This window comes from Saimiri boliviensis, chromosome 10 (genome assembly GCF_048565385.1).
Source record: "Saimiri boliviensis isolate mSaiBol1 chromosome 10, mSaiBol1.pri, whole genome shotgun sequence".
Lineage (NCBI taxonomy): Eukaryota > Metazoa > Chordata > Mammalia > Primates > Cebidae > Saimiri > Saimiri boliviensis.
Window position 1 is genome coordinate 107,381,642 of NC_133458.1, and position 21,718 is coordinate 107,403,359.

Below are 21,718 nucleotides of genomic sequence, written 5' to 3' on the forward strand. Positions count from 1 at the left end.
CTTCGGACCTAATCAAGCTCCACAGCTTCTGCACGGCAAAAGAAACAGTCATTAGAGTGAATTGGTCACCAACAGAATGGGAAAAAATTTTTGCAATCTACCCATCTGACAAAGGGCTGATATCCAGAATTTACGAAGAACTAAAACAGATTAACAAGAAAAAAAAAAAAAAAACAAGCCCATTCAAAAGTGGGTGAAGGATATGAACAGACACTTTACAAAAGAAGACATACAGGAGGCCAACAAACATGAAAAAATGCTCGTCGTCACTGGTCATCAGAGAAATGCAAATCAAAACTCCTTTCCTTCGTTTCTCCAGTGGCTCCTGTGGAGGTTTGGAGACTCCTCACTGTCGCTCCGCTTCTCTCTCCAGTTCCAGTCCTAACAATGTGAACCCCAGGTGCCCCACCCCCGCCTGCTCCAGGGCCCTAGGATGAGCAAGGCGAGCTCTTCCCTGCATCTAGCCTGTGACAAACACCTCTGGTGACAGCCCTCTCTGCCTTGTTTCCAGTCCTTTAACGAGCTGCCTGCAGCCAGCCTCACTCTCACTCTGCTCTTCACACCCACCGAGCCCCACGCTTAGAGCAGAGCGCTGGGGGTGTGCCCGAAAGACCAGCTCCTAAGCTCCCGGGAGGCCGTGCCCGCTCAAGTTCTCAATGTTGCTTTCTCAGCCCTGCTTGGTGCTCTAATAAAATTCTATCAACTCTGGGTTTTTTTCTAGAAATGTGTCCAGATTCCACTCAGAGCATTATTTCATGCATCTCGACTATGATTTTGATGCGTTTGGGGAAGGAAGGTGAGTTCCTGGGTTCTGCTGATACCTGAACCTGGAAATCTTGCCCATATGGCTGAGCGCCGCACCAGGAAGTGCAGGCTAACTTTGGGGCGGCAGGAGGCTGTGTGCAATGCAGGCATCACCTCCTGCAGGGCTGGAGCATGTCAGATGACCTAATGGGCTGCGAAGTTGAAATCAGGGCTGTTTAGTAAATGGCGGGACGTTTGTAGAATTGCATAAGAAAGATCCAAGCTTCCAGGATTGGGGATGAATCCATCTTTTCAGACTGTGCTCTCAGGATTTTCAGAAGAGAGCTATTTCTCAAGATTTCCTTGACCTTTGTCACCATCAGGAATTAATGTTTAACTGGCACATGAGGCTGGAAATGCCAGAGGAGGGAAACGTGTGGCTTAGAGTTTCAAGACGACTGACCGCGGCTTCTCCACATCCCCCGCAGTCCCCGAAGCTGGAGAATCCCATCAAGGAGAGTAGCCCTACAAGGAATTCACATTCCGGGTGTGTAAGTCTCTGGTTTTATACCTACTCAGATGGTAGTAGGGGGAACAGCAACACTGTACCTTGACTCTCTGGCCCCACGTTACTGAACATTTGCTTAAAACTTAACTCGGTTGACGGACCTTGCGCGGTGCTTTCTCTCCTGCCGCAGGCTGGCAGGGGCTTTTGTTCTGTGGGGACTGTGTACTCAGTTGCTCCCCATGCACACAGTCACTCCAGTGTCACATGTCTGATGAGGCACTGGGAATGATGTCATGGCTATGGCTCAGCAGCAAACGCAGGCCAGACGTGGTTCTGCCTTGCACACGCACCGCCACGGGTGGTGGTGGGTATTTTATTCCCCAGAGCTTCTGTGTTTTCTGTAAATGAGGATTTTCATAGTATCTACCTTGTGAGGGTTAAATCCCACAATTTTATGGAGGCGATTAATCAACGTGAACTCTGCCCTTACCTTCCCAACCTCTGAGGCTCCGTGAGCGCTCTCTCCTTACCGTGGATGGCACGGTCTCCTTAGAGGTCAATTCCGTGTCTATCTATGCAGTGTGATTTGAGGAGAATTAGAAGATCTTTCCCACCAGCTTGCCATGTTGAGTACAACTCCCATCTGGATACATCAGTTTTGCAAAGAAATTGTTGCTCCCTATCACGCGTGAGTTAAAACCATCACTTCTGAGTGGTCAGTTTGCGTTGGGCTCTGTCTAGAAGAAGGTTCACGTTCTTCACCTCCAGTCCCATCCCCATTTCACAAGTAAGCACATAGCCAGAGTTGGGAAGGAAGATGGCACAAGGTCTTGCAGCTGGCGGAGACGAAATGTGAACGAAGCCTGTCTGTTCTGGGTGCTGTCTGGCAGCCAAGCAATCCAATGTGTCATTCCAGGGTGACAAGTGCTGGTCCCATGGCTGGGGTAAGTCCCTCCAGCATTCGGCCTTGCTCTCTGTGCTTCTCTGGATGAGGTGCAGGATAAAGGTGACCCTGGGCTGGGCGCAGTGGCTCAAGCCTGTAATCCCAGCACTTTGGGAGGCCGAGGCAGGCGGATCACAAGGTGAGGAATTCGAGACCAGCCTGGCCAACATAGTGAAACCCCTTCTCTACTAAAAATACAAAAAAATTACCTGGACCTGGTGGCAGGCACCTGTAATCCCAGCTACTTGGGAGGCTGAGGCAAGGAGAATCGCTTGAACCTGGGAGGTGGAAGTTGTGAGCCGAGAACCAGCCACTGAGCTCCAGTCCAGGCAACAGTGTGAGACTCGATCTCCAAAAAAAAAAAAAAAAAAAAGACCCACAAAGCAGATACATGACATTTTGAAACCAGGGAAATGTTGGTGCAGCTTAATATTTTCAGACCCTTAAAAATTACTAAATAAGTTTGAAGAGACACAGCCATCTGCCTACAGTGCCACCCCTGAGCTTCATGCCTCCCTGGTCTCTAAGAAAGGGGAGAAGCTCAGGAGTGTTGAATGCAAGCACAACTGTGGAAGAAGAACAGGGTTTTCACATTTTAATAAGGTCAATTGAGTAATCAACTCAATTAATTAATTAATTATGTAAAATGAGGACCGGGTGCTGTGGCTCACATCTATAATCCCAGCATTTTGGAAGGCTAAGGTGGGCGGATCACTTGAGCTCAGGACTTTGAGACCAGCCTGGGCAACATGGTGAGACCTCATCTCTACTAAAAATAAAAAAATAAGCCAGGCATGGTGGCATCCGCCTATAGTCTCAGCTACTTAGGAGGCTGAAGCAGGAGAATCGCTTGAGCCTGGGAGGGGAGGTTTTGGTGAGTGGAGATCAAGTCACTGCACTTCAGCCTGGGCGACAGAGTGAGACCCTATCTCATGAAATAATACTACTACCAATAAAATAAAATTATAAAAGTTTTACTCCACCAAGAATATGTTACAATTCCAAAGATGTATAGAGCCTTAAACATATAAAAAAGATCTTGGTTCAACTATGGAGAGAAATCAACAAATGAACCATTTTTACCAATTATAATAAACTGGATGATAGATTTAGCAAACAAAACATTAGTAATTCTTTAGAAAATTTCAAAAACAAAAGTAATAATCTTGCTTTATTAGACATATATGGAATCATGTACCTAAAAATAAGAAAATATACTTTCTTCCCAAGTGCACCTGAAATATTTACAAAATCCGGGGCAGTATCAGAGCATAATGTAAATTGTCAACATCTATCAGAGAATTGCTCTCACACCAATGTGTTTTCTGACCAAAATTCAATCCAATTAATTAAATTAGAATTCAATTTTAAAATGAGCAAATATTGCTATGTATGTCTGGACATTTCTTTTTTTTTTTTGAGACGGAGTCTCTCTGCTGTCCAGGCTGGAGTGCGTAGCCCAATCTTGGCTCATTGCAACCTCTGCCTCTTGAGTTCAAATGATTCTCCTCCCTCACCCTTTGAGTAGCTGGGATTACAAGCACCTGCCACTATGCCCGACTGATTTTTGTATTCTTAATAGAGGTGGGGTTTTGCCATGTTGGCCAGGGTGGTCTCGAACTCCTGACCTCAGGTGATGCGCCCACCTCGGCCTCCCAAAATGCTGGGATTATGGGCATGAGCCACCGTGCCAGGCCATCTGGACATTTTTTCAGTAGCTACTGAATAACTCACGTATCAAAAAAAAAAAAATAGAAATTAAGTACTACTTATGCATACATGATAATAAAATACCAGCCCCTCTTCGTACCTGTGTCCCTCTGGTGTGTAGCCCAAGCCGTGTGCAGGGTGAAGGGCACCCACCCAGGGAGCAGTGCAGCTCCAGCCTCACGCTGAGGGAGCCCTGTGCTCAGTCACCCACTGCAGCCCCTAAGCTCCTGGTCAGTCTTCCCTCAACAGGGTCTTCCTCATGGGAGCATTGCCACGGGGGAGAAAGAGAGGTCTGTGTTCCTCAGGACAGAGAAATTTTAGCTCAAGAAGTGCCTGGCTGTCCAGCTTGAGACTGTGCCCCTCCACAGAGCTCCAATGTTCATAGCTGGGACCTGCCTCTCCCCTGTAGTCATGACTGAACTCACAGTGTTTGGGAGGATGAGCCACCCTGCTGCTGGCTTCTGGTTCCCCCTGGATGGTGACTACTGGGCAGCTCCCGTCTCGCCCTCTGCGTAAGTGGACCTAATCTCCTTACTGCTTCCACTGTGCATGTGACCGCTGCCTGCGGGTCCCTGCGTGGCTGCTGGAGGGAGCTGCTTATTCACAGGCTGAGACCAGGGTCCCCTCACTTGTTCCACCTGCGGGTTCCCCACCCTGCAGCCCCGGTACCCATGGCATGTCCTGCTACCTTGAAGGCTGCTGCCTCTGCCCCAGCTCCAAGGGGTCTCTGCTCTACAGGGGTAACTGCTTCTTTGAAAAGATGCTGTTTAAAGTGAGAGGATGGATGGCTCTCCTTGGGGAATTTCTAGCTCTGGACTGTGCCACAAGCCCTGGATGTGGTCTGTGTTTGTGCGTGCATGCACGCACTTAGGTATGTGTGTGTGTGCATGTGTGCAAGAATGTGTGCGTGGTATGCATGCATGTATGATGTGCTATTGTGCATGTGTGTAGTGTGTGTAAACATGCACATGTGTTCTTGTGCGTGTGTGTGCGTGTGCATGCAGGTGTGTGCAGGCATGAGTGTGTATGGTGTGTGTACACGTGTGTGTGGTCGGGGGCAGAGGCACCTGCAGGCTGCTTGTCATGAGTGGACCCTGTTCCCCACCCCTTCTCCTCTGCAAAGGCCCGGCCCTTTTCCTAGCTTCACATGACTCCACATGCACTTTCAGAAGAAACAGAGTCCTGCTCCTTCTAGCACACCCATCAACCAGAGGTGGGAGTGAGGGCGGGGAAGATGCTCCTCCCTGTTTCTGCCTTATGCTGGGAAGAGAGACAGAGCTCCAACCATGTATTAGATGCTGATAGGCTTAAGGGTAACAGCACGGGACTTTGAATGAGATGCAGGTGGCTCAACACCTAATCTGCATCTGGCTTCACTTTCTCATCTAGGGAAGTGGGCTTGGCACCCTGAGCCTCCAGGGTATCGCAGGGTCCTAATAGTCCCTCACAGAAGGAGCAGGCCCAGACTGAGCATTCCCCAAATGCCAGGCTACCCTCCTCACCCCTGGGGTGGAGCCTGGGGGTTCTCAGAGTTGCTGGGAGAGTCCCAGGAGCACTGCCCGCGAGTCTGCGTCCCACACAGTGCCTGGGAAGACAGGGCCCATTTTTCCCTGGGCTCTCCCCAGCCCCTGCAGGCTCTGCTCCTCCTCTCCATCCTGCTAGGATGGCTCTCTCTCCCTGGGGGCAGAGTCGGGGCAGGAGGTGGTGAGAGGGTGGAGAGATGCTGCTCAGTAAATAATGCAGAGCCGGCAGCTCTGATTGGCTTCAGGGAGGCGGACACTGTGTCTACATAAATGGCAATCGCATCCTCTATGCCTCTTAACTGTCACTGTGGAGAGGAGAGAGAGAAGACAGAGAGCAAGCCACTCCCGGCTGCCTGTGAGTACCGCTCTTTGTACTCATGGCTTGGGGACCAGACTCACACGTCCAGCTCCCCAGATGGCCATGACCCTGGGGCTTGGGGTGGGAGGTTTGCCAGTTGATTCTAGCTGTGTTGAGTTCTCCTCCGGCAGGAGGAAGGAGGCTCTGCCGACAGGGACAGCTGAGCCTCCAGTGTGTGCAGGTGGCACAGGGTTTACAGAAACTTTTCAAGAAAATAGCACCAACCTAGGTCGGCCGCTTTTTTGTGCCATCTGTGAGCAACAGGTCAGGGAAAGAATCCCAAACTTTGGGTTGCTTTTTAGGCTGTATTCCTAGAGCCATGACAGCAACATAACCAAGTGAGTGGAAATTATTTTCCAGACTGGCTCGTGTGCATGGAGAGCCCACAGAGGCCACGCGGTGGGTGGGAAGGGAGGTGGTGCAGCCTCCCAGACCCAGGTTTGCATTCAGGCGCCCACTTCCCCAGCTGCCTTTCCTCCCTCAGAGGTGAGGGAGAGGAGCTAATTAACAGCATCCTCCCAGCAGATTGTGGTGAAAACTGGGTCTGGTTTTATAAAGGGGCGGGCACACAGTAGGTCCTCAACAAATTAGAACTCTATTATGAATAAGCGAGGAAAGTGCCAGGGCTCTGAGCCTGCTGCCTTGTGGCCCACCACGGCCTCCATGGCCTGTTTTCTTCAGGTTCCAAGGGAAATTTGGGCAGGTGACGTGGGTTCTCCCCATAAGCATGTTTCTTTCTTGGAGACTCCAAGGGCAGAGACTCCTTGCAGAAAATTTCTCATTCAGATAAGCAGGGTTTCCCCTCCAAAAGGCAACATCGCTGCACAAAAGCTGATCCTCTGTGGGTTTGTCAAGGATGCCAGAGACAAACAGACCCCTTTTGCTTAGGGAACAGGAGTCCTGGCCAGTGGCCAGTGGTGACCCCAGGCTAGAACACAAGCCTCCTGGATGGATGACCACAGAGCAAGACAAGGGGTGTCTGGATGTTTCTGAAGGAAACAAGATCATGCCATTCTCAGCAGTTTCTTTTCTTCCTGTCTTCTGGGCACACACTGGGTGGGCTTCTGCACACAGCCAGTGTGAATAAAATAATTAAAATGAATCCCCTTTAACTCCCCTCCCCACAAATTCAGAGATAGTCTGGGGGATCTAATTACATTTGTTTTCTGATCTTCAAGATGTTGATTATTCCGAAGGTTTTACTTTCAGAAACTCAATTTGAGTCAGCTAATAAGTTTAGGGAAAGGTTCTAGGAAAACCACACTATGTGGATATTTTAAAAGAGGTGTTCTGTGGCTGGGCACGGTGGCTTGTGCCCATAATCCCAGCACTTTGGGCGGCTGAGATGAGTGGATTACCCGAGGCTGGGTGTTCAAGACCAGCCTGGCCAACATGGTGAAACCCCATCTCTACTAAAAATACAAAAATTAGACAGGCATTTTGGTGCATGCCTATAGTCCCAGCTACTCAGGGGGCTGAGGCAGGAGAATTGCTCAAACCCAGGAGGCAGAGGTTGCAGTGAGCCGAGATCAGGCTGTTGTACTACAGCCTGGACGACAGAGTGAGACTCCGTCTCCAAAAAAAAAAGCAAAAAAGGTGTTCTGATGTTTTGTATTTGTCTGGTGCTTGTTGGTATTTCTGAAGGAAGACACTCAGGGAGCCCAGAAGTGCTTCATGGGCATATGGGGCAGTGATGGGCACAGGGCCTTCTGGAGAGGTTAGACTTCCACTGTGCTAAGAGGCAGCGGAGGGTCCTGGTCTTCTGGACTGGGCAGAGGCAGCTGTGAAAGCCGCTTCTGAGCTGTGCAGGCGGAGGGGAGCTCCATGACTTCTGCAAGCTTCCCAGAGCCTCTCTGCATTGTTGTAGAGGGGATCACCCTGCTACTTTGCAGAGCTGATGTCAAGTTTAGGAGAATATAGGTAAAGGGCTTACACTACTGCCTTGTATGTGGCACGTACTCAACATTTCTTCTGTTTTGGAGGAGGTAGGGGAGAGGCACTTCTCTTGAGGGATGGAGGGCAGCAGGGTGTATTGAGCTTCTGCCTATTTCTGTTGGGATCAGCCCAGGTGGGTGGAGGCAGATGTGTGTCTGTGGGCTCAGCGCTCCCACTTGAAGCCATGCTCCCCGTTCTCCCACGTACAGTGAAGCAGGCAGGAGCCCCGGACCACACTCTGGGTTGCAGACACTGCCTTTCCCATCCCCAGTGGGAGGCCTGTGTAGAGCTGTGGTCTCATTTCTGGCCATGGTGAGGACACAGGCAGCTGACAACTCAGGTGTAAGTGGGTTCCCAGGCACCCACTCCTGCACTTACTCGCTATGCGGCTGTGGTCAAGTTAAACAGCAGTCCCTCTACTGGCCTGGCAGGGTTGTGAGTGTGTTCGGTGAGATGATACATAGCACGAGCTTATCGGGAGCTTGGGCACGGCTGATTTGTTTGGTTTCTTGGACAATAGGATGTGGCAAGCAAGGTGCAACAGATTCTCAGAATTTTACCTGGGGACACTTCAAGTGTAGGGTTCTTAGCCACACCAGGCCCCAGGCCAGCAACTGTTCAATATGAGGAATAAGGAAGCATTCGCCGTGAACTGAGAAGTTAATATTTACCATGGTACTTGCTCATCAGGACTCTCCAAAGAGGTGCCAAAGCATACTCAATAGATCCACAGTGCGGTGTCCTATGTTTATAATAGACAGGACACCAGGACACATCACGGGCATAGGACGTTATGACTATTATGAAAACAAGCAACCAACTAGAACGTAATTTGAATCATCTCAAGCCTATAGCAAAGGCAGATGGTGATGATCTCTTGAGAACTATTAATGTGACCACGAGAGAAAGAGGGAAAGAACTGAGAAAAAAAATAAGGGAAAAATTTCTGGGGGGCGGGGGTGGTGATTTCTGAAAAGTTTCTTCAGAAATAACTCTTTAATAAAATGAAAACAAAGGAGAAATGTTAAAATTCAAATTACCTGGTGGTTCTCATGCAAACTTTTAAAACTAGCAACCATGAATGAGAAGAATAAAACTTGAATGCTTTAAGATTTAAAGTTAAAATTTGAATGAAGGATAAAAGCTTACAGAGATGGGGTGTCTCTGCTCGTTGCCTGATGGTGGGTGATATTTCCATATCATTCTAGTTTTTCAAAAAGAAATTGACAACGTGCAAAAAGAACTGTACAACTCACATGTCTCAGGTCCCCTGGAGAATTAATATCTCTGAGGGACAGACCCAAGAGTTGTAATGCGTATGGTGATGGTGGAGTGCAGTCATTTACTCTTGACAGTGCTGCCCATGCAGCAAACAACTGACAGAGAAAGCGGGTGGGTGGTGTCATCGGAACATTGTGAAATTCCCTGCTCAGCAGCCCTTAATAAGAGCAAATAGGAGCGTTATGGTAAGGAAATTGTGCATATTATAATTAGGCATACAGAAAAAATGTCAAGTGAAAAAAGGACCCAAATCATACACACATCCTCATTGCAACTATTTTAATTGTCTACGGTCAGGACTAAACTGGAAAAATATCAATCAATTTCATGTCCTTGACATTCTTTGTCTTTTGAAATTGCTCAAGTTATGAATGTTTCCAGCCAGCATTAACTTAGATCACAGCATGGTTACAGAGATGTGAGTGGAAGTAGTATCTTTCCATGGGAGGAATATTGAAAATCAAGGCAAATTTCTCTGTGGCTCCTTTCTATGGATAATTGTTGGCCAAGAATCTGCTTTGATGGAGCATTGATTATTAAACAGGGAATGAATAAGAAACAGCGGCACAAAGCTCTTTCCTCTTTCTTGTCAGCAGAGGAGCAAGGCTTTCCTTTGCATTTTCATCTTTGTTTCTTGTAGAAATGTTCTTCCTTTTCTTCTTATGCTACTGCAGGAGAATAGGCATATGCCTGTCTTTTGTAACATCAATAATAATAAATGCTAGACACAGGTTTGCAGTCCAAAGTGCTCTCTGCCTACATGAGCTTGCAGCCCCATTTTACAAGCGAAGAAACAGACTCAGAGAGGCCAAGATGTCAGCCGGCAGTTGCATGCCTCTTGCAGCAGAGCTATGGACTCAAGTTGTTTTCTTTGAATGCAAACCCGTTATTCCATTCTTTCTACTCTCCATGAGGAAGAGGAGGAGGAGGAGGAGGAGGAGGAGGAGGAGGAGGAGGAGGAGGAGGAGGAGGAGGAGGACTGTCCTGTGGAATTAGTGTTGAAAGCATAGCTCCACTTGACTGTGGCAGGTTCATTTTCCAACACAGATCAAGCTGGCCAGGGAGGCCAGATGGATGGAGTGAGACTTAGAACCCAGTGCAAAGGCCCTTGCAGGAGTTCCTCTCCGGACCAAAACTCCTTTGAAATGCTAGATTTGATTCCTCCTGAATTTGCATAGGTGTAGAGAGTGAAGTGCTAGCTTCGAGCGTCTGCCTTGTAATTATCTTGTACTCTCTTCACGGTTCTGTGTGGTGCCTAGGATGATGGCCATGGTACAGATTGCAAGTGGATTGGCAATGGAGTGCATGTGTGTGTTTCTCCCAACATTCCTATGTTGAAATCCTCACCGGCAATGTATTAGGGAAGGGGAACTTTGGGAGGTGATTAGGTAATGAAGTCAGAGTGATCACCTGCATTAAGTGATAACCTGACCTCAAGTGATCTGCCCACTTTGGCCTCTCAAAGTGCTAGGATTACAGGCATGAGCCACCACGCCTGGCCCTCTAGGGTCTCTCTTACAAGGTCATGAAGTCAGAGCTCTCATGAATTCAAGACCAGCCTAGCCGACATGGTGAAACCCCATCTGTACTAAAAATACAAAAAATTAGCTGGAAATCATTTGAACCCGGGAGGTGGAGGTGGCAGTGAGCAGAGATTGTGCCACTGCACTTCAGCCTAGGCAAAAGAGCGAGACTCCATCTCAACACAAAGAGACCCTAGAGAGACTCGTCACCCCTTCACCATGTGAGGACATAGAAAACAATGTCTGTGAGAAACAAGCCTCATCAGACACCAGATCTGCCAGGCCTTAATCTTGGACTTCCGGCCTCACAGCTCTACGAAATCATTGTCTGTTGTTTATTAACTGCTCAGTCTATAGTACTTTTATAGCAGCCCAAAGGGATTAAGAGAGGGGGCTTGGCCAGGTCTCACCTCCAGCCAAGAGCTCCCCAAGCCCTGTCTCGTTCTGGTTGCCATTTGTAACCAACATGATCTATAAGCAACCAAGGCACTGTGGAAGCTGCGGTGCCCTGTGGCCCTCAGTAGGCATTCAGGAAATCATTCCTTGCACCCTGGGAGAAACTGGTTTTGCAAGTTTCTATCCTGAAGTTTCGTAAGCCATGCTCTTTTCATCCACGGATATGCATCTGACTACAGCTGTTAGGGATACTCTCTGCCTGTGTTTGCGTCCAGGGGATTCTCTAGGGGGCCTTTAGGAGCCAGACTGTCCGAGTTCAGCTGTGGCGTGATCTGACTGCAGCAGGTGTGGAGTCTTGGTTCAGTTGTGCAGCCTCTCTGTGCCTTGGTGTTCTCATCTGTTAAAGGGAGTAATAATCCTGACAAGGTTCTTACGAAGATTAAATACAAGAACCATGCAAAGAGCTTAACGTAGTTCTTAGCGCATGTAATTTTATATCAGTGTTAACTATTTTCTAGACCGATGAGAGAGTGCCTATTTAAACAAGAACACCCAGGTTTACACAAAAGTAGTGGTACCAGTGTAAGACAGTGGCGAGGGTGTGTGCATATGTGTGTGTGTGTGGTGCCCTGGCTTAATTGTGTCAGTTATAATGAGCGACACTTTGGCCTACAGGATGAAGGAAACAGGTGTTCTGCCTCTGCTTTGCTTCAGCCAGCTTCACACCTAGGATAGCCCTTCCCGTCTCTGGGTCCCAGGTCCTTCCCTTGTAAAATGAGCATAGTAGTAGCTCTTACCAATAAAGCATGGGAGCTAAGGCGTCAGCCTGTCCTGGGTCTCTTTTCCAATAGGTCTTCTGTCTCCCTCACTGACTCCAAATCACGCAGACCATGCTTCTCAGGGGCCCCGAATACCTGGTTTGCAGAAGGGTTCTACCAATGGGAGCAAAGAGGCTGGAGGGCAGAGGTACCACCATCCTCGTGACGCTGGCTGAGCCTCCTCCTCCATGCCTGCTGTCCCAGCAAGACTGGCTCAGTGGCAGATTTGCACAAATGGCCTGGATCCTGGTTCCAGGAGTAGAGTCTCTCCTATCTCTCCATTAGAGGGATGGGAGTGCAGCATGGTGGCCAGAGAGGTTAGCTGAGCTTCCTCGGTTATTTAAGGTCACCCTTCCTCAGTTATTTAAGGTCAACCATGGAGAAAAGATACAAGCGGAGCTGTGTGGATCCAAAGTCCACACCTCTCCCCTGCAGCACCATGCCACCTCCCAGAACACTTTCTGTTTATGTTGCTTTTACCCATGAAAGGAAGTCTGTGATGTTTCTCTCTCTGTAGTTTTTACAGCTCATGTGCTAAGGGTCTCAGTGACACAGAATCTTCATGACTTTCTGAGGAATGCTGTGGGAACCTGGGGCCAAGCATGTGGAATAACTGGCTTTGGGGACCACAGTCTCTGAGAAGGGCATTTTACGGAAAGCAGCCCAGAGCATAACTCTGACTCTAGTCCCTGACTATTATCTCATCAAAGAATCTGACAAAGCTGTCCGCATCACCTAAGTCTCATAGGCTAGAAAGAACCAGCAGTTGCAAAACAGTAGATTTCCAGTGTGTAAACAGATGGGTTTGAGATCCGTGGAAGAGAAATACAGGTGAAGATAATGTGTCCTAAATGGGGAGGCGGGAAGGAGCTGAGGAAGCTGGCCTGAAAAGCCTCAAAAGGAGTCACTTCTGCCCAGTTAATAATTTTAGTTTTCACTTAAAAAAAAAGACTTTCAGAGCAGTTTCAGGTTTACAGGAATGATGAACAGAAAGTAGAGTCCTCATGTTTCCCTTCTCCCCGCCCACCCCCACCACAGTTCCCCTGTTATTAATGAAAACGTTTTACTGAACACTGACTCTGCAGCAGGCGCTCACCCCGTCATCTCATTCATCTTCCCGGGAGCACTGGAGGGAGAGATTTCCATGCATTCTTGCTTTCACAGAGGCTGAGAGGGAGCCTCAGACAGGGTGGAGGTGGAAAGTCATAGAGTAACTGAAAGTGGTGACCTTGACCTCGCGTCTGCCTGACACTTGGTGGTGTAGCAGGAGGCCACTCGTGAGCGGATTTGGATTATTCATGTGCCTCTTGGCCAGTGACAGAAATGCTCATGTAAAGCTTCTTAGTGGCCTGCTGTTTAACCAGAGTCTTAAGGGTTAATAAAAGAACTTAGAGGGTCTTTTTTGAGGCAAGTTTATTAGATAGCCATTTCCCTGTTATTGAAAAGCTTTCATGGCTAGAAACTTCTTTATGGTCTCTATTGGAAGCATTTCTCCTTCTAGGCATTTTTATGTTCATTAAGAAGCCAGTCAGGAAAAGTGTGGTGGCTCAGGCTTGTAATCCCAGCACTTTGGGAGGCTGAGGTGGGTGGATCACAAGGTCAGAAGTTCAAGACTAGCCTGACCAATATGGTGAAACCCCATCTCTACTAAAAATACAAAAATTAGCCAGGCATGATGGCATGCCTGTAATGCCAGCCACTTGGGAGGCTGAGGCAGGAGAATTGCTTGAACCCGGGAGGTGGAGGTTGCAGTCAGCCGAGATCATGCTACTGCACTCCAGCCTGGGTGGCAGAGCAAGACTCCATCTCAAAGAAACAAAAAAAGAAAGAAAGAAAGAAAGAAAGAAAGAAAGAAAGAAAGAAAGAAAGAAAGAGAAAGAAAGAAAGAAAGAAAGAAAGAAAGAAAGAAAGAAAGAAAGAAAGAAAGAAAGAAAGAAAGAAAAGAAAAGAAAAGAAAAAAGAAACCAGTAAACCCGGGGGAAATCACCCAAATTAGTTTTCTACCTGAATTTATACATATATGCTTGAAGGGGAGAGTGAGCCAGGGCCTCACAGTCCCAAAAGCATACATGTTTTCTGAGACATAAACTATGGCTCTTTTTTTTTTGGAATGGGGTAAATAATGTCAACCCTATTTTTTTCATCAGGATAGAAAAGGAAAATCAAGAGAGGCTGGACAAAGTCTCCAGTGTCCCAGTGTTTGAAGCAAAATCATGTCCTATGTGCATGAACAGGCAGGACCATGGACAGATCCACAATGCATGACTGCCGTCTCCACCCCTGGGCCTGTGAGGAATCCACTCCCTCACATGGGCCTGCCTGGGGTACGAGGGGTCTGGGCTGGATTTTTTCCAGTGGCTTTGGCAGAGAATTCCTAGGAGTGAAATTCCAGTGCCCAGACCGTGGGACACTTAGTCAAGTGCGGAGCATGGAGGGCTAGGTGCTGGGCAGGGACTGAGACAGGAGATAGCAAAGGTAGAAGCGATCAGGACTCAGTGGTGGGAGGAGCTGTGGCTCCTGAGCCATTAGTGTCTCCTGTGACTCTTCCTTGTGGTAGACATGGGATGGGCTGGTGATTTGAGCTGTCTCAAAGGTAGATTGTAGAGTCCAATAGAGTATTACAGAAATTAAATGTCTAGAGGACCAAAGATCATTCATTCCTTCATCATTCAGCAAACACCTACAGTGTCCACTGTTCTCCAGGGCCTGTGACTGGTCCTGAGAATGAAAAAATAAATAAGTTGAGGACCCTGCTTGGAGAAGCCGACCGTTAGCAAAGGGTAGCCGTGAAATGATGCATTACAACAAAATAACCCCACCGGTCAATCGGGAGGTCTGAGGGAGCTCAGGGGAGCCCATCTCTTCTTGAAGCATGTGGGGCTGGAGATGAACTCTGACTGTTGCTGATGCAAAAAGACATTGAACCAGAAGTCCAGGGAGGCAGCCAGCTCACCGTGCACAGGCAATGCACCACAGGGGCCACATGGAGAATAGCGCAGCGTGAACAATGGTGTGGAGTAGAGAATAGCGTGGAGAATAGCGTGGTGTGCAGCTGCTGGAACACTGCGCAGATTATGTCAACAGAAGCTGTTTCAAGGGCCTGGAGAGGCATAAGCCACAGCCTTTATCATAGGCGAAGTCTTCCAGCTAATATTTACACAGCTCGGGAGCATAAAATATCAAACAGCTACAAAATGAGGACAAGATTCTCTGTGGCTTTGTGCTAAGAGACTTCTAAAAAGGTCTTTTTGGGAAATAATCTGTGAATAAATAACAGAGAATAATTTAAAAAATAAGACCAGGTCTTATTTTACACTTTGACTAGGAATATTTCTTTTGGGGTGTGTTGTATGTGTCTGCCTGCTGCGTTTGTTTACGCAGCACGAAGAGACACGTGCTTTGGCCTGGTGCTTGGCTTAAAGCTGGTATTCCTGGAAGCTGAGCGTCTTTCTGAACCTTGCCCAGCTATCCCTTCTGAGTCTTCAGCTTGCTGCCTCACTTGTGTGGCCCCTCAGGGGGGTAAATACAGTTAGAATATTTGCTTCAAAAGGCATTGCCAATAGTTGTACACCAAATCATTCAAGTCCTGAAGAAAAGATTATGAGATTTCACTACATAAAAATTAAAATTCTTACAGATCAGAATAGAATTATAAGCAAATTGGGTTCAATAAAAATGAGAAAAATGCCTGCAAAACATTTCACAGACGTAAGAGTAGAAGTATTAGTATATTAGAACTCTCACAATTAAATAAGAAATATCTAACACCCTAGTGGAAAAGAATGCAATGAGCAAGAAATTCGTTGAAAAAAATCCAAATGTCAAAGAAACACACAAAAAAGCTATTCAATTTCATTAATCAAAGCACAATGGGGCCAGGTGTGGTGGCTCACGCCTGTAATCTTAGTATTTTGGGAGGCCGAGGCAGGTGGAACACTTGAGGTATGGAGTTAGAGACCAGTCTGGCCAACATAGTGAAACCCTGTTGGTGGCATGCACCTGTAATCCCAGCTACTTGGGAGGTTGAGGCTTGAGAATTGCTTGAACCCAGGAGGTGGAGGTTGCACTGAGCCAAGATGACACCCCTGCACTCCAGCCTGGGCGATAGAGTGAGACCCTGTCTCAAAAAAAAAATTACAACAGAATCATTAATGCTTATAAGGCTGGTTAAACTTAAGATGAACATTCAGTCCCAGTGACTGTATGGTCAAATGAGCATTCTTGAACATTCCCTACTGGGAGAGTAATTTGGTTAAAAAAAAAGGTGTTTTTGGGGAAAATTTGGCAATATATTTTTGAAACACTACAAATACTTATCTCTAGAAGAATTTGTTCTAAATGAATTATAAGTGTAAGTGTTCTTTTTATAAATTTTTAATGCAAAAGAAAGTGTGTAGAAATGTTAACAGTAGGTTGCACATTTTAGGATTATTTAGAAAAGCTAATAGCTGATATTTACTGAGTGCTAAATTGTTACCATTTATTTATTTAGTTGTTAACAAAAAAATTCTTGGGGGTGTTATAGGCATATCTCCGTGAAAGGAAAATATCTTAGGCCCTTTCAAGCTGGGGACCACTCAGGACAAATCTGTCTCCCGTTCTATTCAGGTCATCCTTTTGCTCACAGAGATACATGCATATTCTGATTGCATTCTCTGGAAAGACTTATCAGAAACTCAAACAAATGCAGCCATCTATCTTTCACCTACCTGTGACCTGAAAGCCCCCAGTGGGGGGGCCTTGATTTGTACTGCCTCTACCTTTCTGGACGAAACTAATGTACTTCTTACAAATTGATTGATGTCTCATGTCTCCCTAAAATGAGCATTCTTATACACTCCCTGTTGGGAGTGTATAAAAATGCTCATGTCCCACCTTGGGGACAGGTCGTCAGGGCTTCCTGAGGCTATGTCACAGGCGTGTCCTCAACATTGGCAAAATAAACTTTATAAAATAACTGATACCTGTCTCAAATTTTCGGAGTTTGCACATCAGAAATATTGCAAATTCAGTTCCAGGTGACCACCATCAAGTGAGTCGCATGAAGTTTTTGACTCTCCAGTGCATACAACAGTTCTGTTTTCACTATACTGTAGTCTGTTGAGTGTGCAATCACATTATATATGAAAAGTATATACCTTAATATAAAATTAACTTATTGCTAAAATGCTAAGGATCACCTGATCCTTCAGCAAATGTAATCTTTTTGCTGGTGAAGGGGCTTGCCTCCATGTTGATGGCTGCTGACCAATCAGGGTAGTGGTACTGATGCAGGATCGGCTGTGAGAAACAGACCTCTGGGACACTGAACTAGGAAGGAAGAGGTGTTTTATTACAGCCCCGGAGCAAGGCGACAATTCTTTGTCTAACAGCCGAGCTCTTCAACAAAGAGAAACTCTGCCTTTATATAGCCTTACACTCTAGATATTACACGTGAAAGGATCTTAGGTTTACAGCCTTAGAAATTACACATGAAAGCATCTTGGGTTTACAGTTTTAGAAATCACGTATGAAAGGGTCTTGGCCGATGGAGGAGGAGTGGAGTGGAGGTTTGATCTTGTTTAAGTACAAACAGTGCCTTCTGGAGAGATTCCCCATACTATGCCTGCCATCTATAGGAAGGTGATTTAGGAGGCGCCAGTTGGCCAGCCTTTTCTTCCCTTGAACTGCAGTGAGGAGGTCAAGGGGGAGGTGATCCTAGATGCCTGGATCTCCTTCCTCAGTACCTGAAAATTATGATAACTGTGGCAATTCCTTAAAACAAAGCAACAATGAAGTTTGCTGCATCAATTGACGCTTCCTTTCATGAAGGATTTCTCTGTAGCATTTGAAGCTGTTTGATAGCATTTTACTCCCAGTAGAACTTCTTTCAAAATTGGAGTCAATTAAATCTCACTGCTGCTTTGGCAACTCGGTTTATGTAATATTCTAAATCCTTTGCTGTTGTTTCAACAATATTCATGGTCTCTTCAACAAGACTAGATCATATCTCAAGAAACTACTGTCTTTGCTCATCCACAAGAAGCAACTAATCTTCCAATTTTGTGATGAGGTTGCAGCAATTCAATCACATCTTCAGGCTCCACTGAAAATTCTAGTTCTCTTTTTATTTCCACCATATCTGCAATGACTTCCTCCCCTGGAATTTTGAACCTCAAAGTCATCTATGAGGATTGGAATCAACTTCTTCCAAACTCCTGTTAATATTGATATTGTGACCTCTTCCCATGAATCACAAATGCTCTTAGTGGCATCTAGAATAGTAAATTCTTTCCAAAAGATTTTCAATTTACTTTGCTGAAGTTCATCAGAGGAATCACTATGTATGGCAGATGTAGCCTTATGAAACGCATTTCTTAAGTAATAAGACTTGAAAGTCGAAATTACTCTTTGAGAGATGAACTGCAGAATGGATGTTGTGTTAGCAGGAATGAAAACAACATTCATCTCCTTGTACATCTCCATCAGAGCTCTTGAGTGGCCAGGTGCATTGTCAATGAGCAGTAATATTTTTGAAAGGAATCTTTCCTTCTGAGAAGTAAGTCTCGACAATGGTCTTCAAATATTCAGTAAACCATACTGTAAACAGATGTGCTGTCATCCAGGCTTTGTTGTTCCATTTATAAAGCACGAGCAGAGTAGATTTGGCATAATTTTTAAGGGCCCTAGAATTTTCAGAATGGTAAGTAAGCACAGGCTGCAACTTAAAGTCACCAGCTGTGTTATCCCCTAATGAGAGATAGCCTGTGCTTTGAAGCTTTGATGTCAGGCATTGACTTCTCCTCTCTGGCTATGAAAGCCCAGGAGGGTGTCTTCTTCTAACAGAAAGCTATGTTGTCTACATTGAAGCTCTGTTGTTTACTGTAGCCACTTTCATGGATTATCTTTGCTAGATCTTCTGGATAACTTGCCATGGCTTCTCCATTGGCTCTTACTGTTTCACCTTGCACTTTTATGTAATGGAGACAGCTTCTTTCCATAAACCTCATGGACCAAAGTCTGCTAACTTCAGACTTTTTTTTCTGCAACTTTTTCACCTCTCTCAGTCTTAATAGAATTGAATGAAATTAAGACCTTGCTATGGATTGAGCTTTGGTTTAAAGAAATGTCATGGCTGGTTTGATCTTCAATCCAGACCACTAAAACATTCTCCGTATCAGAAATAAGGCTATTTTTCTCAGCATTCATGTACTGACTGGAGTAGCACTTCTAATTTCCTTCAAGAACTTTTCCTGTCTGGGGCAAGAGGCCTCACTTTTGACCTAGCTCAACTTTTGACATGCCTTCCTCACTCAGCTGAATCATTTCTAGTTTTTGATTTAAAGTGAGACATACTACCTACTCTTCCTGTCACTTGAACACTTAGAGGCCATTTCAGGGTTATTAACTGACCTAATTTCAATATTGCCACAACTCAGAGAACAGGGAGGCCCAAGAAAAGGAGAAAGACAGGAGAACAATGGGTCAGTGGTGTAGTCAGACACACAAATTTATTAAGTTGACCATAATATGGGTGTGGTCCATGCTGTCCCAAAACAATTACAATAGTTAACACTAAGATTTCTGACCATAGATCGCTATAACAGATTAATAATAATGAAATGGTTTGAAATATTGCAAAAATCTCTAAAATGTAACACAGAGACATCAAGTGAGCACATGTTGGGATTCGGGGTTGCCACAAACCTTCTATTTGTAAAAAATGCAATAAAACAGGGAGTACCTAAACTATTGTTGTCATGATTTGTGTTCCCAGTTAAAGAAAATGAGGTTTAACATGGCAGCAATTTGCGCTGGTTGTACAGCTAATACACACTATTACAATAGCTAATACATGTGATTACAATAGCTAATACGTAGAATCAGGGTGTGACTCACAGTCCTTTCTTTGGCTCTTGGTCTTGGAGTGTTGGCTACTGAGATACACCAATGCTTCCCACTATGTGGGTGAAAATTGGAAATAATATAAGTGTTCAACAACAGAGGTACATGTTGTGAACATGGCACATTCACCTTGTGAAATACTTGTGAGAAATCACACAATAGAAAAGTATTTATTGGCTGGGTATGGTGGCTCATGCCTGGAATCCCTGCACTTTGAGACACTGAGTCAGGCAGATCACCTGAGATCAGGAGTTCAAGACTAGGCTGGCCAACATGGCAAAACCCAATCTCTGCTAAAAATACAAAAAAAAAAAAAAAAAAAAAGAAAGAAAGAAAGAAAGAAAAAGAAAAATTAGCAGGACGTGTACCACCATACCCTGTAGTTCCAGCTACTTGGGAGGTTGAGGCAGGGGAATCACTTGAACCTGGGAGGCAGAGGTTGCAGTCAGTCAAGATCACGCCACTGCACTCTAGCCTGGATGATAGAGCAAGATCTGTCTCAAAAAAAAAAAAAAAAAAGATATCCTTTCTTCTGCTTGATCTATTCGGCTATTGAAACTTGTATATGCTTCATGAAATTCTTGTGCTGTGTTTTTCAGCTCCATCAAGTCATTTATGTTCTTCCCTAAGCTGGTTATTCTAGTTAGCATTTCATCTAACCTTTTTTTCAAGGTGTTTAGTTTCTTTACATTGGGTTAGAACATGTTCCTTTAACTCAGAGAGATTTGTTATTACCCACCTTCAACAAAGCCAAAATAGACAAATGGGATCTAATCAATCTCCAGAGCTTCTGCACTGCAAAGGAGACTATCATTAGAGCAAACTGGCAACCAACAGAATGGGAAAAAGTTTTTGCAATCTACCCATCTGACAATGGGCTAATATGCAGAATCTACAAAGAACTAAAACAGATTTACAAGAAAAAAAAAAAACCCATTCAAAAGTGGGTGAAGTATATGAACAGCCACTTTTCAAAAGAAGACATCTATGAGGCCAACAAACATATGAAAAAATGCTTATCATCACTGATCATTAGAGAAATGCAAATCAAAACCACATTGAGATACCATCTCACGCCAGTTAGAATGGCGATCATTAAAAAATCAGGAGACAGTAGATGCTGGAGAGGATGTGGAGAAATAGGAAAAGTTTTACACTGTTGGTGGGAGTGTAAATTAGTTCAACCATTGTGGAAGACAGCGTGGCGATTCCTCAAGGACCTAGAAATAGAAATTCCATTAGACCCAGCAATCCCAATACTGGGTGTACACCCAAAGAATTATAAATTGTTCTATTATAAAAAGACACATGCACAAGTAGTTCGTTGTGGCACTGTTTATAATAGCAAAGACTTGGAACCATCCCAAATGTCCATCAACAATAGACTGGATAAAGAAAATGTGGCACACATACACCATGGAATACTACACAGCCATAGAAAACAATGAGTTGCTGTCCTTCATAGGGACATGGATGAATCTGGAAACCATCATTCTCAGCAAACTGACACAAGAACAGAAAACCAAACACCGCATGTTCTCACTCATAGGCGAGTGTTGAACGATAAGAACACGTGGACACAGGGAGGGGATCATCACACACTGGGGTCAGTTGGGGGGACTAGGGGAGGGACAGCAGGGGGTGGGGAGGGTGGGGAGGGACAATGCGGGGAGAAATACCAGATATAGGTGATGGGGGCATGAAGGCAGCAAACCACTTTGCCATGTATGTACCTATACAACAATCCTGCATGATCTGCACATGTACCCCAGAACCTAAAGTACAATAAAAAAATAAAATAAAATGGTCAATGGATGACAGTAATTAAAAAAAAGAAAAAGAAAAAAAGAAAAAAGAAAAGTATTTATCAATATGAGAAATGTACTTTACTACCTTTAATGTCATGTACTTAGAAATTAGTGAAGAAAAAAAAGCTAGCAAAAAGATTTGCAGCGTGATACTGTTTGGCTTAAAAACCTGAGTCACATTAATTTGAAGTACTTCCACTTGAGGTAAAAACCAAGTTTCACTGTATGTGCAAAATTTAAAATAGTCACTTTAAACAAGATTAAAGTAGCAGGTGGCCATGATATTT

The 21,718-nt window shown here is 45.4% G+C and overlaps 1 protein-coding gene across 4 annotated transcripts in view; it reads left to right on the plus strand.

Annotated features, from left to right (window-relative positions):
• Nucleotides 1-1,095: 1,095 nt before the first annotated feature.
• The window catches only part of DDC (dopa decarboxylase), a 99,113-nt gene continuing 78,490 nt past the window's right edge, over nt 1,096-21,718 (plus strand). Inside the window, exon 1 of one of the 4 annotated variants that reach the window (XR_005577297.2) lies at nt 1,096-1,291. The gene's annotated coding sequence lies outside the window, so the exon portion shown is untranslated. Of the gene's footprint in view, nt 1,296-5,724; nt 5,784-21,718 lie in introns of those variants that run through there. The other 3 variants (XM_039462140.2, XM_039462139.2, XM_074379691.1) reach the window with 3 other exon arrangements.